The sequence below is a fragment of the Meriones unguiculatus genome, chromosome X (genome assembly GCF_030254825.1).
Source record: "Meriones unguiculatus strain TT.TT164.6M chromosome X, Bangor_MerUng_6.1, whole genome shotgun sequence".
In the NCBI taxonomy this organism is placed as follows: domain Eukaryota; kingdom Metazoa; phylum Chordata; class Mammalia; order Rodentia; family Muridae; genus Meriones; species Meriones unguiculatus.
In genome coordinates this window covers 77,201,525-77,218,396 of record NC_083369.1, presented here as the reverse complement: position 1 = coordinate 77,218,396, position 16,872 = coordinate 77,201,525, and positions in this window count along the sequence as shown.

Here is a 16,872-nt window from a genome sequence, read left to right as displayed (position 1 = left end):
CTACTAAGTACCCAAATTCCCCACCTGCATTTACCATCCTTGTGCTCACAGTCTGAGGAACAGCCCAACCTAGAGAGCAGTCAAGTCTCACTGTCCAGTGCCTTCCTCAGACTCTCTGGCCTGGTTTGGGTCAAGTAGATTCCTGACTTGCCCACCCCAATGAGGGACACAACCTCTGTTCACCAGTGCCATCCCTGAAGTCATATGTCCACCCAGGATGAAGCAGCCTTGGGCAAAAGCCCAGGATGGTGGGGGATGGAAACCATCCTACACCATCCTCAATCCTGTCATGTTGTCAGAAAGGTTGTATACCAGAGCAGTATGGTGTGTTCCCACGAACCTCACCCACTCAAGCAGTCATCACACTCCCTGGCCTAAACTCTGGCCACTCAGACTGTGTGCCATCCCAACCTGACAACAACTCAGCATCTCATCCTTCCAGTATCACATAATGATCTGTGGCCTTGCTTGTGTGCCATTTCCTGCACACCATAGCTCAGCCCGGTGATTCAACCAGACCCTGAACTCTGAGGCTATCCTCACCATCCCAAGCCTAGAACTGCTGAAACAGCCTGGGCATCAGTCTGTCCTGGAGAGGTCAAGACTATTTTGCACCAAACAAATTCCTAGGCTGAATGGAGCAAGCAGATTGCTCCTTAGTCAAGGTTGGTAATGAATCAGACCCTTAATTCTCTTTTACCAGCTAAGATTCGTGACTGGTGTGAAATTCCAGGTATACAATGCACCAGCCCATCTTAGTGAGAGACCCATAACCTCATCCTTCTCCACCATTACTACAATATCAGCCCTAGATCCAGTCATAAAGACTGCACAAAATTATATCATGAGTGACTGAGACCTTTTGCCTACCCATGTCACCCACAGTCTAAGACTCAGCTAAAATTGACTGCTCAGCAACTAGTGATCACTAGTATTCCCTCTTCCATCATCTTCACACTTGAGGCATACCTATAGTCCCTCTGATTGTCCAACACCCCAGCATATGAGTACTAAAAATCACCATCTATCTTCACCTTCCCCACACTCATAGGCCAAGTATGGATTATATAGCATGAGTATCAGGTCAGAGTAGTGACTGTCTAATGTTCCCCACCTGCTTTCCCTATACTCATACATACAGGCCTTGCCCTGGCCATATAAACTGAGCAATATCTCAGCTCTATGAGTTATCCAGACTCTCACTCAAGTAGCATCCCCAGACTTTCAGGCCTAGTTCAGATCAACCATAAGGCCAATGAGGAAGCCTGGTGCATAACTCCTGCTCTCCTGTGGCATTTCTGAAATCCCAGGCCTAGATGGTGTCTCACAGTCTGCACACCAACCCTGAGTTACCAGGAATTTCACCCATGTAAGCCATTCTCACACTCCCTGACCTAGCTAAGATCAATGAGACGGGATGCTCCCAGCCTGGAGAGAGTTTGGAAGCCTATCCTGTTGCTGTCTTCCTAATATGTTCAGGCCTTGCTTGGGTTGTATAGCCTCTAATTCCAGCGCTGCCTGGTAAGTGATGCAGAGCCTTACGCTGCCATGATATCCACCACAGTCCCAGGCCCCTCCTTGTAAGTATCAATACCCCATTCTCCTACACCATTCTCATGTATCCTGGCATAGTTCCACTCAAGGAGCTCTCAGAGCTGTCAAACCACCTTTGTGAACCAGACCTCTGGCCTCCTGCACCTGCCCAAACTAGGAACTTAGCTCATAATTACAGGCAGATTGTGGACCAGAACACCAGGTAAATGACCACAAAACATTTTCTTTCCCCACCAGGCCCTTCTAGGCCTAGCTAGGTTTAAAACAACAACAACAACCAGCCCAAATACTCAGCCTGTGAGGGACCCAGACTTTTATCCTTTGTCATCTTTACATTCACAAACTTACACCTTTACACCACAAGCTTACTCTAGCAAGTGATCTACATTAGACCTTCATGATCCAAAACAGTAACAACAGGACTGAAGGTTTAACCTCAAAGCACAAGGATAGCTTGGGTGTTGCAGGGTCGAAAATAGCTCAGCATATGAGTTCCCAAGAATCACATACCCTAGCTATCCTCACACTCTCTGATATAGCTTGCTTATTCAGAATTCTTACTGTCAGCCTGAAGAGAGCTCAGGGTCCTACAGATATCCTACTATACAGGTTGCACATCTGGCACTTCTGTCCAAGTTGTGACATAGACCAACCCTTAACACTTCTAAGACATCACTACATCTCTAGGACTTACTTGGTTAGGAATAAAGACTCCATCATCCTTCTACCCCCAGCCATCATTCCATTCAAGTATTTCTGAGACCAGCCAATCCTCTATTGTGAGCCAGACCCTTGCCTTCCTGCCCCTACTCAGTCTTGGCATGGTCTCTCAGTCACAGGCAGACTGTCTGCCTGCCAGTAGAGATGAGTGACCCTGGATTCCACACTTTCTCACTGTAGTAACAATTCCAGGACTTGATGAGGTCAGGCAGTGTGGATACCAGAAGAGAGAAGTGAGTACCCTAAGTGCCCCAGTGATTCAAACTCTCCATTCAGTATCCTCCTTATACAGATAGGCCTGGTTTGGTTCACACGGCCTGAGCAACATCCCAGCCCTGTGAGTGATCCCGACTCTTACTTTAGCACCTTCTTCAGATTCCCAAGACTAGTTTGGTCAAGTAGAACCCTTCATAGTGAATCCCAGTAAATGACCCAGACTGCTGTACCTGTGTTATCCCTATAGTTTCAGGCTTTGGTCAAACCTTCTAGACACCAGGCCAGACTGTTAAATTATCAAGGCCCTGCCTTTAACACACTGTCCTCCAACTCCCATGCCTAGTATGAGTCAAAGATGCTTGCCCACAAGACTAGGCTAGTGAGTGTCCCATAAGCCCACCCATCTGTACCATTAGTACACTTCCAAGGCTAGCTCCATACAGGTCCTTCACTGCCATCCCCGTAAACCCAGGAAGAGTTTTCTATCCACCAGCTAAACCTGTCAGTGATCTGGGTCAGGGCTTCTTTCCCATGCCAAAACTTGGGTTCAAGTAACCTGGTTACCAAGTGTAGCCTAGACTATAGTGATCAAGACTCTTCCCCTCCCTGAAAATCCTTCCATTCCCAGGCTTTAATCAGGTCAAGAAGCTTGCCCATCACAAGCATAGTGACTACTGGAGTTCTCTTCCTGCCTTACCTTCCACACAGTCAGAAGCCAGTATTTGTTCACACAAATTGAGCACCCTGTTTAATGATGAAGGCTCCCTCCCCCCACCCCCAGAGCCTTCCTAGCACTCTCAGGCCTAATTCAGGTAAAGCAAATTGTTGATCAGCACAGCCTAGTAAGTGATACAGACCCCTGACCTCCCATGCCAGCTGGGGTCAATCTGGCTAGGCACAAGCCCAGACTGGTGGGTGAACAAGATTCTGCCTTTCTATATCATCCTCTTTCCACAATGCCTAGCATTTGCCACACAGCTCACATAAAATTCCAGCCTTGTGACAAATCAAGACCTCACCCCCACCCCATAGTCCATCATAATACTTGGAGCCAGCATTCCAGGCCAGCCTGTGAGTAACCCAAACCTTGACCCTCCTACTCCATCCAGACAGTCTCAGTCCAAGCTAAGGTCATGTTGCCTCCTCAGCAGTATAGTCAGTCAGTGGTCTAGAGCAGCGATTCTCAATCTGTGAGTCTGCGACTCCTTTGAGGGGTGTCAAATGACCCTTTCACAGGGGTTGCCTAAGATGATCAGCAATCACAAATTTATATTACAGTTCATAACAGTAGCAAAATTAGTTATGAAGTAGCAAAAAAAAAAAAAAAGATTTTATGGTTTGGGAGTCAACATAACATGAGGCTGTATTGAAGAGTCATAGCATAAGGATGGCTGAGAACAATTGATCTAGACTTTCTTACCCTGCACATTTCACACACCTAGGCCTAGTGGTGGTCCAACAGGTTGCCAACCAAATGAGGGCCCAAGAGTCCCTATATGCTTTACACTCACGGAGTAAAATTAGTTCACAAGACCTACGTAGGCTCAGATTCTATGATAGAAGAGGAGGTATAAGATTGTAAGATCAAGAGGTGGTAGAAGATTCCAAGGAAACAGTGTCTTCCAGACACAACAGGACTGATGAACATATGAACTGAAACAGTCACTGACAGCATATGGAAGACCTGCATATGTTTCATTAGAGCATAAAGAAGGGAAAGGCAACACAAAGTTCCAGCACTAACCAAGAAGTTATTTAGAATTGATACCGGAGGAAAGGAAAAGCCCATTTTCTCTAATAGAGGGACACAGGGTATAGCAACCCTAATCAAGGGCAAGGCACAATATCCAGCAATTATTAGCCAACACAAATTATACTCCAAGTATTTTCTGTGTCTTTTTTGGTTGTTGTTTTGGTTTGGTATTTTTGTCTTTTGGAGGTTTTTGTTTTATTAGGTGTTTTTTTCTTCTTTTTTTTAGAGATAGAAAGACCATAAAGCTGAGTCTGTAAGGAGATGAAGAGGTTCTGGGAGGAGTTGGAAGAGGAAGAGAAATGTTCAAAATCTATTGTATTAAAATGTATTAATATATTAATTTATATATGATAAAAATAACTTAACTATATATATAAATCTACATGGAATTCATCCAGATATTTGCCATCAGGTGACATCTTCATACTCCCAGGCATAAGTTGGGATCAAGCTGTCTGCTTACTAGGCTACCCTACTTAGTGATCCAAACCACCCTCAACCCCAGGCCTGCATGATTCTCAGAATCTCAGACTTAGTTTGAGTCAGTCATGTCTCTGATTAATTAAGACCCTGCCCTCTCACATTTTCCCCATGCTGCCATGCTTGGCCTGCCTTATACAGCTTGCACATGAATGAATTGTAGTGAGTTACCATGAACCTTGCCTGCTTGAGCCAAACTCACACTTCCTGGCTTAGCTGAAGTCAATTAGACTATGCAACCATTGCAGCCTAGTGAGAATTCAAAATTTTGCACTCCTTTGTATTATGAGTATTCTCAAGCATACTTAGATAGCAGACCCTACACTTCAGCCCAGCCCTGGTGTGTTAACAGGACTTCTGCACTTCCAGGACATCCTTGCAGTGTGAAGTCTAACTTTCATGAGATTGTCCTAGTACTAAGAACTCAGAACTAGAACTCAGCCAGGGGTTGAGTTCATCCTGGTGGACAATTCAACCTCCTGCAGTCTTTGGACTCATAAACCTAGTTTTAGTTAAGAACTTACTCACCAGCCAACTCTGTTTATGACTCAGACCTTCCACACCAGCTAAGATTACCAAGTAATTTCACAATCCTAGGCAGACTAGTGAGTGACCTAGAAACACACATTTACCCACCATTGTAAACATAAGGTTACTGTATAATTCAAATGCTGATTTCTGTGCTTCCAAGTCCAGTTACAATTCTTGTTCTGAGAATCTCCTGTTTCAGTGTTGTGTAAACACTGATCCCCAATTGTCCCCTTATAAGCCAATATAAAGGGGCTTATAGCCAATCACCAAGAAGGGGAGGGAATAGGGCTGGACTTCCTGCAAGCCAGGGGAGAAGGAGTTGGAAAAGGAAGAAGGGCATTTGCCATATGTTCTGGTCCAGAAGACATTAGGAGAGAGTGATAAGCACAGAAAACTACAAAGGGCAAGTATCTATGGGATGTACATTGGGAGGAAGCCAAATTAACTTAGAGGGTAAGCTTGGAGATGGAAGAAAGAATTAACTTAGAGATGGAAGAAAGAATCTCAGGTGTGGAAGATACAATGGAAGGAATTGATGTATCCATCAAAGAAAATAATAAATCTAAAAAATTCCTGACACAAACCATCCAAGAAATCCAAGACAACATAAAAAGACAAAACCTAAGAATAATAGGAATAGAGGAAAAAGAAGATTCCTTCCTCCAAGACCCAGAAAATATTTTCAACAAAATCATTGAAGGAAATTTCCCCAACTTAAAGGAGAGGCCAATAAAAATACAAGAGGCCTAGAGAAAAGAAATTCGAAACATCTCATTTGAGCAACTTAATGGCTCACTTAAAAGCCCTAGAAAAAAAAGAAGCAGACATACCAAAGAGGAGTATATGGCTGGAAATAATAAAACTCAGGGTTCAAATCAATAAATTAGAAAGAAATAAAACAATTGAAAGAATCAGTGAAACCAAGAGCTGGTTCTTTGAGAAAATCAACAAGATAGACAAACCCTTAGCCAAACTAACTAAAAGGCAGAGAGACACTATCCAAATCAACAAAATCAGAAATGAAAAGGGGGACATAACCACAGACATTGAGGAAATCCAAACAATCATTAGGACTTACTTCAAAAACCTATATGCCACACAATTTGAAAATCGAAATGAAATGGACAATTTTCTTGATCGATTCCACATGCCAAAGCTGAATCAAGACCAGGTAAATCAATTAAATAGCCTATATCCCCTAAGGAAATAGAAGGTGTCATCAAAATTCTCCCATGCAAAAAAGGCCCAGGGCCAGATGGTTTCAGCACAGAATTCTATCAGACCATCAAAGAGGAGCTAACACCAATACTCTTCAAACTAGTCCACAAAACATAAACAGAAGGAACACTACCCAAACTCATTCTATGAAGCCGCAGTCACATTGGTACCTAAACCTCACAAAGACCCAACAGAGAAAGAGAATTTCAGGCCAATCTCTCATGAACATCAATGCAAAAATGCTCAACAACATACTTGTAAACCGAATCCAAGAACACATCAAAGATATCATCTACTATGACCAAGTAGGTTTCATCCCAGGCATGCAAGGGTGGTTCACTATAAGAAGATCCATCAATGTGATCCACCATATAAACAAACTGAAGGAGAAAACCACATGATCATCTCATTAGAAGCTGAAAAGGCATTTGACAAAATCCAACATCCATTCATGTTTAAAGTCTTGGAGAGATCAGGGATACAAGGCACATACCTGAACATAGTAAAGGTAATATACAGCAAGCCTATAGCCAATATCAAACTCAATGGAGAGAAACTTAAATCAATCCCACTGAAATCAGGGACAAGGCAAGGCCACCCACTCTCTCCATATCTCTTCAATATTGTTCTTGAAGTCCTTGCTAGAGCAATAAGACAATTAAAGGAGATCAAGGAGATACAAATTGGAAAGGAAGAAGTCAAAGTATCACTATTTGCAGATGATATGACAGTATACTTGAGTGACCGCAAAAATTCTACTAGGGAACTCCTACACCTGATTAACACCTTCAGCAAAGTGGCTGGATATAAAATTAACTCAAAAAAGTCAGTAGCCCTCCTGTATACCATAGACAAAAGGGCTGAGAAAGAAATTAGGGAAACAACACCCTTCACAATAGCCACAAAGGACATAAAGTGCCTTAGTGTGAACCTAACCAAGCAAGTCAAAGACTTGTATGAAAAAAATTTCCAGTCTCTGAAGAAAGAATTAGAAGAAGATATCAGAAGATGGAAAGGTCTCCCATGCTCATGGCTTGGCAGGATTAATATAGTAAAAATGGCCATCTTACCAAAAGCAATCTACAGATTCAATGCAGTTCCCATCAAATTACCAACACAATTCTTTACAGACCTGGAAAGAAAAATTCTCACCTTCATATGGAACAACAAGAAACCCAGAATTGCTAAAACAATTCTCTACAGTAAAAGATCTTCAGGAGGTATCTCCATCCCTGATCTCAAGCTGTACTATAGAGCAACAATACTAAAAACTGCATGGTATTGGCATAGAAACAGAATGGTGTATCAATGGAATTGAATAGAAGACCCTAACATAAACCCACACACTTATGGACACCTGATTTTTGACAAAGATGCCAAAACCATTCAGTGGAAAAAGACAGCATCTTCACAAATGGTGCTGGTCTAACTGGAAGTCTACATGTAGAAAAATGCAAATAGATCCATACTTATCACCCTACACAAAAGTAAAGTCCAAGGGATCAAAGACCTCAATATAAAACCAGACACACTAAACTGCTTAGAAGAAAAAGTGGGAAAGAGCCTTAAACTCATTGGCACAGGAGACAACTTCCTGAACAGAACACCAACAGCACAGGCTCTAAGGAACAACAATCAATAAATGGGATCTCATGAAACTGAAAAGCTTCTGTAAAGCAAAGGACACTGTTGTCAGAACAAAATGACTGCCTACAAATTGGGAAAGGAACTTCACCAATCCTATATCTGACAGAGGACTAATATCCAGTATATATAAAGAACTCAAGAAATTAAACAGCAACCAATCAAGTAATCCAATTAAAAATGGAGTACAGAGCTAAACAGAGAATTCTCTGCAGAGGAATATCGAATGGCAGAGAAACACTTAAAAAAATGTTCAGCGTCCTTAGTCATGAGGGAAATGCAAATCAAAAGGACCCTAAGATTTCACCTTACACTCATCAGAATAGCTAAGATCAAAAACTCAAATGAAAATACATTCTGGAGAGGTTGTGGAGAAAGGGGAACCCTCCTCCATTGCTGGTGGGAATGCAAACTTGTACAACCACTTTGGAAATCAATCAGGCACTTCCTCAGACAACTAGGAATAGTGCTTCCTCAAGATCCAATATCCCACTCCTAGGAATATACCCAAAAGAGGCTCAAGTACACAGTAAGGATATCTGCTCAACCATGTTTGTAGCAACTTTATTTGTAATAGCCAGAAGCTGGAAACAGCCCAGATGCCCCTCAGTGGAGGAATAGATACAGAAATTGTGGTACATCTACACAATGGAATATTACTCAGCAATAAAAAAAAAAAAAAAACAGGAAATCATGAAATTTGTAGGTAAATGGTGGGATCTGGAAAGATCATCTTGAGTGAGCTATCCCATAAGCAGAAAGTCATACACAGTATATACTAAGTCATATAGACATATAATATAGGATAAACCTACTAAAATCTGTACACCTAAAGAAACTAATCAAGAGGGAGGACTTTTGCTAAAATTCCCAATCCCTATCCAGAAAGGCAAAGAGGATGGACATTAGAAGAAGGAGAAAAGAGAGAACACATCAAGAGCCTGACACAGAGGACCTGTGAAAGGCTCTGCCCTGCAGACTCTCAATGCAAGATGCTGAGACTTATGGGCAACCTTTGGGCAGAGTGCATGGAATTTTATGAAATAATTGGGAAACAGTACAATCTGGAGAGGACAGAAACTCCACAAGGAGAGCAACAGAACCAAAAAAATCTGAGCAGAGGGTTCTTTCCTGAGACTGATACTCCAACCAAGGACCATTCCTGGAGATAACTTAAGACCCCTGCACAGATGTAGCCCATGGCAGTTCAGTATCCAAGTGGGTTCCATTGTAATAGGAACAGGGACTGTCTCTGACATGAACTGATTGGCCTGCTCTTTAATTACCTCCCCCTGAGGGGGAAGCAATATTACCAGGCCACAGAAGAAGACACTGCAGCCACTCCTGATGAGACCTAATTGACTAGGATCAGAAGGAAGGAAAAGAAGACACACCCCCATGAGTGGACTTGGGGAAGGGCATTTGTGCAGAGGGGGGAGAAAGGGTGGGGTTGGGATGGAAAGAGGGAGGGAACTACAGGGGGGATACAAAGTGAATAACGTATAATTAATAAAGAATTAAAAAAAGAAACCATGACCCCCCCCCAAAAAAAAAAGAATAGAGTAATAACTTCTCAGTTCTTGTGCTGTGAAGCTTGTAAAAATAATATGAGTCTTGGTTATTTGGGTGATAGCTGAGTTAGAGAGAAACTGAGAAACAAACATAATTTTCTAAAAATAACTGTAATACACTATTTTCACACTTAGTGGCACAATCTGATATCATGCAAAGTTTTGTCACCCTGTGTCATCCCTATAATCTCAAGTACACCTGGGATCGAGTTGCTTTCTTACAAAGTTATCTTGCACAGTGATAAAGACTTGGCCCTCTTCTATGACCTGACTATCCCATGACCAGTATGGGTAAAACAGTCTGAACACCAATTCAGCCTACTTAGTGATTAAGATTCTCCCCTCCTGTAGCATCCTCACACTCGCAAGCATAACTGTGGTCAAGGAGTATATCTATCCATCAGCCAAACATAGTGAGTACCCAACCTGCCTTCACATTTCTGACACTCGTAGGCCAAGATGGGGGGGTGGTGTCTCATGGCCTTAGTACTAGGACAGCCTAGTGAGTTTTCAACAAACTCACCTGCCTTGTCATCCTCACAATCACAGACCTAGTTTGAATCATATAAGCTGAGTAACTGCCCAGCCAGGTGAGTGATTAGGCCTCACACTCAGGCCTAGTTTAGTCAGGCAGACCCCCAGCCAGTGTAGCCTGGTCAATGAACAAGACCACTATCCTCCTGTGTTATCCCCACAATCCCAGACCATCTGAGTCAAACAGAATGGGTAGGAGACAAAACTAGTAAGTTATCAAGACTCCGACACCCCATTCCATCTTCATGCTGCCAGGACAGGCTAGTATCACACAGTCTTCACAGCCATCCAAAATTGGGAATGCCCCACAACTTCACCTTCTACAGCTGTCCCCAAATTTCCTGACCTAACTAGGTTCAATCATACTGTGAACTGTACCAACACTATGAGAGCTCAATATCCTAACCTTCTGGTGCAGTACTAACTGTAGTGACCTTTTTGGTTTCTTTAAAAACTCGGTTATATTATGTACAAAGGTTTTCGCTTTAATCCCAAGTGTGGGTTATGGAGGTGCTTTTCATTTGTCCACAGCTGATAACAGCCTCTGATTGGAGAGGGGCTTGGTCTTTGCCATCTGGAAATAGTTTAACTCTGAAGACTCTGAGAGGGTATAAATACCAGAGCCAAGAGAGAGGGACGAGGCTTGGCAGGAAGGGTCTGAGAAGGAATAAGGCTGCTGACAGTTCATCCTGCTGCTGCATTTGCTGCTTTTCTGGTTAGCTGGACTGCTGGATGTCCTGACTATGAAGATTGGAACTGCCCCTAAGGAACTAAGTCTAAAGAAGTCTACATCCCATGTTCCTTCTACCTTTCTTTCTTACCTAGGGTCAGGGAATTGGAAGGGAGGTAGAGGCTTTAGGAACCCCAAATAAAATAGAGTTTAAAAATAACACCAACAAGTAAATACTCCCAGTCCTTGCTTGGTGAGCAACTTAGTCCCCTTGTACTTTCAGGGCATCCCAACTGTCCCAGGCCTAACATGGGTGATGCAGCTTGGCCACTAGCTTATTCCAGTGACAGATCAAGACTTCTTCCTCCTTCAGTACCCTTCATGTTCCCAGGACTAGTGAAGACCAAACAATTTTCTAACCACCCAGTCTTTATTAGTCACCCAGAATGCTGTGCTCCAGCACAAGCTCAGATAAGAGACTGGGTGATCTCACTCTTAGGCTGATTGCATAACAGCCCAGCATTGTGAGTGGCCCAGAATCCCACTGTTCCCCACCAATATCACATTCCCAGGACTAGCTCTGATTGTAGAGTCTACATGTAAGCCTTGACTATTAGTAATCCAGATCTTTTCTAATCCATACTGTCCTCACAGACTCAGCCTGCTTCCCAAGACCAAGCCTTTCCCCACCATGTTAAAACTCCCAGGAGATGTTGGGATCAAGTAGCCTGGGTACCAATCTAGCTATGACAGCATCAAGACTCTTCCCTCCCATACCATTCTCATATTTCTGGCTGTACTTGGGCACCTTGCCCATCAGTATAGCACAGTGCATAACCAAAATCACAACTTGCCTTCAACTTCCCACATTCACAGGCCAAAATATATATTCGCTGTTATCATCAATTCAATGTAAACTCAGACTGTTTAACACACTTTGAAGAAAACATATAATCAGATTGTACAGCATAAAATATGTGCATAATTTTGCCTTGAAGTAAAAATGACATACTTGACAGGCTTAGTTGGTATCACACAGCCTATACACTGGTCCATCATGGTGACTATCTAAGTAACTCACCCGCCCAAGCCATCATGATATTCTTTGGCCTAACTGTGGTAAATCAGCTTGTATAGCACCCCATCTTGGTGCTAGCCCAAGATCCTACTCTGTTCACTTCATACTAATACCCCCAGGCCTATATTGGATCACAGAGCCTGCATTGCAGGCAAGCTTGGTGAGTAGACTGTACCCTTGCACTCATGGCGCATCCACATAGTTCCAGACCAGGTTTGAATGAAGCAGCATGGGAACTATCCCATACTAGTGAGGTATCAAGAACTCAATGGCAGGCTCTTTGACCTCCCCACCTCCCAAGGGAGGAGCAGTACTGTTAGGCCACAGAGGAGGACTTTACAGCCAGTCCTGAAGATACCTAACAAAACAGAGTCATATGAAAGGGGAAGAGGTCCTCCCCTATCAGTGGACTTGGAAAGAGGCAGGGAGGAGATGAGGGAGGGAGGGTGGGATTGGGGAGGGAATGAGGGAGCGGGATACAGCTGGGATACAGAATTAACAATACGTAACTAATAAGAAAAATAAAATTAAAAAAATAAAAATAATAAAAGGTAAAAAGAAAAAAAAAAGAACTCTAACATGGCCACCTAAGCCAAAAGGACGTATTCTGAAAGTCCCACACTTACTCGGTTGCAAGATTGGATTGATAAGCTTTTTTGCTGTTTCTCTGATTCTTGGAACAGCACAATTAATTATCCAAGGAAACATTTCTAATAGAATACTAAAAGCTTTAGCAAATAAGAGTAGAAGGAAAATAAAATTTTAGGAAAGGTAATAAATCAGATTCAGCATCAGGAGTTGCTTGTGGAAAAACCAAATATTGTAGGTAGTAAAGGGACAAGAGTTTTAGGGCTTTCTAAAGAAAATGTTTAATCAGGATCTGTTAGGATAAATGCTCTGAATATTCCCACAGCAGTAAAACTACTACAAAACCATTACCAAACACAGGTGTTTATGATGAGGCAGAAAGAAGATAGGCAAACATAGGAGGTCAGAGAGTTTTATATTATACTATGAGTTTTACGGACAGGCTAGCTCAAGCATCTTATCTCTAAGGAAAGAGTGTAAATCCTTAGCATGACAAACAAGAGGAATTCCCTTCAATTCTTAACTCTAGGGGGGTTGTAAATATTTAGCGGACTTGGTTCAGAGGGCAATGACAGCCCCTGGCCTTCCACTCACTAATTAGTAGAAGTAAACTATGTAAACACCACTAGTTAAGGTTTTGTATTTGCTTTGATTAAAAGCTTTTAGGCCAAGATTTTTTTAGACACTGCTTCTATCAGGTCACTCTTTCAGTTAAAATGTAAACTTTATATTATTGGTAAAAAGTCTGAATTCTCCGGGAAGTATGTCAACTTCAAGATGCTTCTTTATGTAATCACTATATAAGTGTTAGCTTGACTTCAGTAAATCACAGTAGATCCAAATCAATACTACTTGGTGTGGTCTCTGTCATTTCGCCTACCTGTGTCTAACCTGATATCCGAACGCCTGATTTTCCCTTGGGTTCTGAACTCCCGGCTGGTTTGGTCCGAGGCAGATGATCACAGGTCTAGCTAGACTCAAGATACCTGGTAACCAGTCCAGATCTATGAGTGATAAATATTCTGCATTCTTACACCATCCTCATTCTCCCAGACCTACCTTGGATCACATAGGTTGCTTCCAGCCCAGTCGGGCAAGTAATCAAGATCCTGTCCTCCAACACAATTCTTGCATTTTCTGGCCTAGCTGGGGTAAGTTAGACTGTGTACCATTGTGTTATGATGGAAGCTTAATGTCACACCCTGTTTGCATCATATTGATTCTTCCAGGCTTAGCTTGGGTCACACAGTTTGCACTGCATGCCAACCTTGTGAGTGTCCTAGAACTTTCACTCTGAGGTCATTCTCCTCCACAGGCCTATCTTGGATGAGGCAGCCTGAGCACTTTTCCATCTTGGAAAGAGAAAAAAGACACACAATCCTCACTATGCTCATACTCTCAGGCCCAATTATGGTCTAGCAGCTTGCACAAGATTAGTGACTCAGAACACCCCCCCTCCATATCAGTTAAGACTAGCTAGTGCTGTCACAGTTATACTCATGCTGGGCACTAACTCAGCCATGTGAGGGACTCAGAACTGACTTCCTTTATCATTATCTCATTCTGAAGGCTTTGCTTGGTTCATAATGCCTGGTTACCTGTGAGTGACCAAGACTTTGGCTGTCCACTGATATCCCTTGTCTCCTAACAAGCTAAGGAAAAGCTGCCTGCTCATTAACCACCCTAGTGAGTTATCAAGACTGAGCCTCCCCTCCATTCTATCAGTTCCAGGAATTGCTAGAATTAATAAGTCTGAGCACTAGCAGAGCCAAGTCATTGATCAAGACTCACCCCTCTTGTACTATCATCACACTCACAGGCCTAGCTGTAGTCTAGTGAATACCTAAGATTCCCATCTACCTCCACCTTTGCTACCCTCACGGCCATAATCAGATAACTGGCCTGAAGGCCAGGCTAATCTAATGAGTGCCCCAAATCCCCAATCACTTTCATCATCCTCACAGGCTTAACTTGTTTCATATAGCCTGAGCAAAAGCCAAGCCTTGTGAGTGATCAAGACTCCTCCTCCAGCAACATCCTCAGAATACCAGGCCTAGTTCAGGACAAGCCTGATGAGGGACCCAGACCCTTGCCTTTCTGTGTCATTACCACAATTCAAGATCTAGCTGATGTCAAGCACCTGGGCTCTCAAACAGACTTTGGTGAGTGATCAAGACCTTATCTTCCCTAGACTCCACGACAGGCTGATACGGTGACACAAACATGCATACCTGCTCAGTATGGAAAATTCCCAGGAACCCTTCCTGTGGGAGCCTACCTGGATTCAGTGAGACTGCATACTATTCTAGCCTGGTGGTAGCTCAAGATCTTATCACACAAAGGTTATACTAATTCTCCCAGGCTTTGCTGTTCCCCATGCCCCTCACTCTCCCAGCCTGGTGAGTGACCCAGACGCTTGCACTCACAATGCATCTATACAGTCTAAGGCATTGCTTCATTAAGCAGCCTGTACCTTAATGGAAGATCAAGACCCTACACTTTTATACTACTTTCACATTTCCAGGCCTAGCTCTCCAGGTAAGCACCCTGCACACATACAAACTTGGTTAGTGACCCAGAACCCTGCTCTCCCACACCAACTCAGACTAGCTAGCCATCTTACAATCCCACTAAGACTTATCATCTCAGCTGGTGAATAACCCTGAACTCTGCCTTTCCCCCACCATTACCACATTCAGAAGACCTCTCAGGTCACGATGCATACAAGCCATGCCCATGAGTGATCAGCAGAGCTTGGCTGCCCACTGTCATCCCTACAGGGTCCTGCAGACATGGGGTCAGGTTGCCTGCTCATCAGTCTAGCCTGGATAGTGATCGAAACCAGGAGCTAGTCCACTCTCTTAACAATCACAGAAATTGCAGGGGTCAAGCAACCTGGGCTATCAGAGTCCAGTGATGTACTCTTCTCCATCACCATCCTCACACTCAACAGGCCTAGCTGCATTGTCCATCAGTATAGCTGAGATTCTCATCTGCCTCCATATTCCCCAGCCTCACAGGCCAGTCTCAGGTCACACAACCTAACCACCTGCCTTTATCATCATCAAAGGCCTAGCTTGTGTCATATAGTCTGAGCAATGGCCAAACCTGATGAGAGATCAAGACTCCCCTGCAAGCCATATCATTAGACTTGGAGACATAGATCAAGACAAGTTCCAAATAGCAAGGCCTGATGAGGTACTCAGATGCAAGCTTTCCTATGCCACACCCACAAAAAACAAACAAACAAACAAAAAAACAGCAGAAATAAAAAGAATTAGTCAAGACTGATGAGCATCCTTACATTGCCAGGACTAGCTGGTGTTAAAGAGAAAGCACACTTGCTCAGCATAGCGAGTGCCTACCTAGTCAGTCAGACTAGGTACCACCCAGTTAAAAACTCAAGCTACTAGCCTACTTGTGTTCCATTACTCTTTACAGCCTTTGCTGTGGCCAAGCACCTTGACCAGCAGGATAAACTACTGAGAGCCAAATATCCCCATCTTCTTTCAAGTTCCCAGGACTAATTTGAGTCAGATAGTCTGAGCAAAAGGCTAGGCTGGTGAGAGATAGAGAATTCTCTCCTGGATCATCTTAAGATTCCAAAGCTACCTTGGAGAGGGAATCAAAACCCAGGCCTCCCCTGCCATCCATGAAGTCCTAGACCCAGTTGGGATCAGGCTACCTGCTTACCAAAACCAACTGATAACTGATCAAGACCCTTCCCTTAAACACCACCTTCACACTCCCAGTGCCTAGCTTAGCTCACAAAGCTTGCCCACTCTTATATACAAAGAGAGTTAGCATGAACTCTGCTTATCCACAATGTAACCACACTCCCAGATCAAGCAGCATTAAAATTGGTTAAGACTTGACATGAACTCAGTGGCTGGCCCTTTGATCACCTCCCCCTGAGGGGGGAGAAGCCTTACCAGGCCACAGAGGAAGACTATGAAAGACAGTCCTGATGAGATCTGATAGGCTAGGGACAGATGGAAGAGGAGGAGGTCCTCCCCTATCAGTGTACTGGGGAAGGGGAATTGGAGGAGATGAAGGAGGAAGGGAGGACAGGATTAGGAGGGGATGAGGGTGGGGCTACAGCTGGGATACAAAGTGAATAAACTGTGATAAATAAAAAAAATATATTATAAAAAGAACAGCAGAAAAAAAAGAATTGGTCAAGATTGATGATGTTCAACACACTATCCTCCAAAACCATCTTAACACCTGCCAAGCCTAGCTGGTGTCACCAAACTTGCACATCTGCCCAGTGTAGCACATTCCCATGAACCTTCCCTTCCATATTCTTATTCTA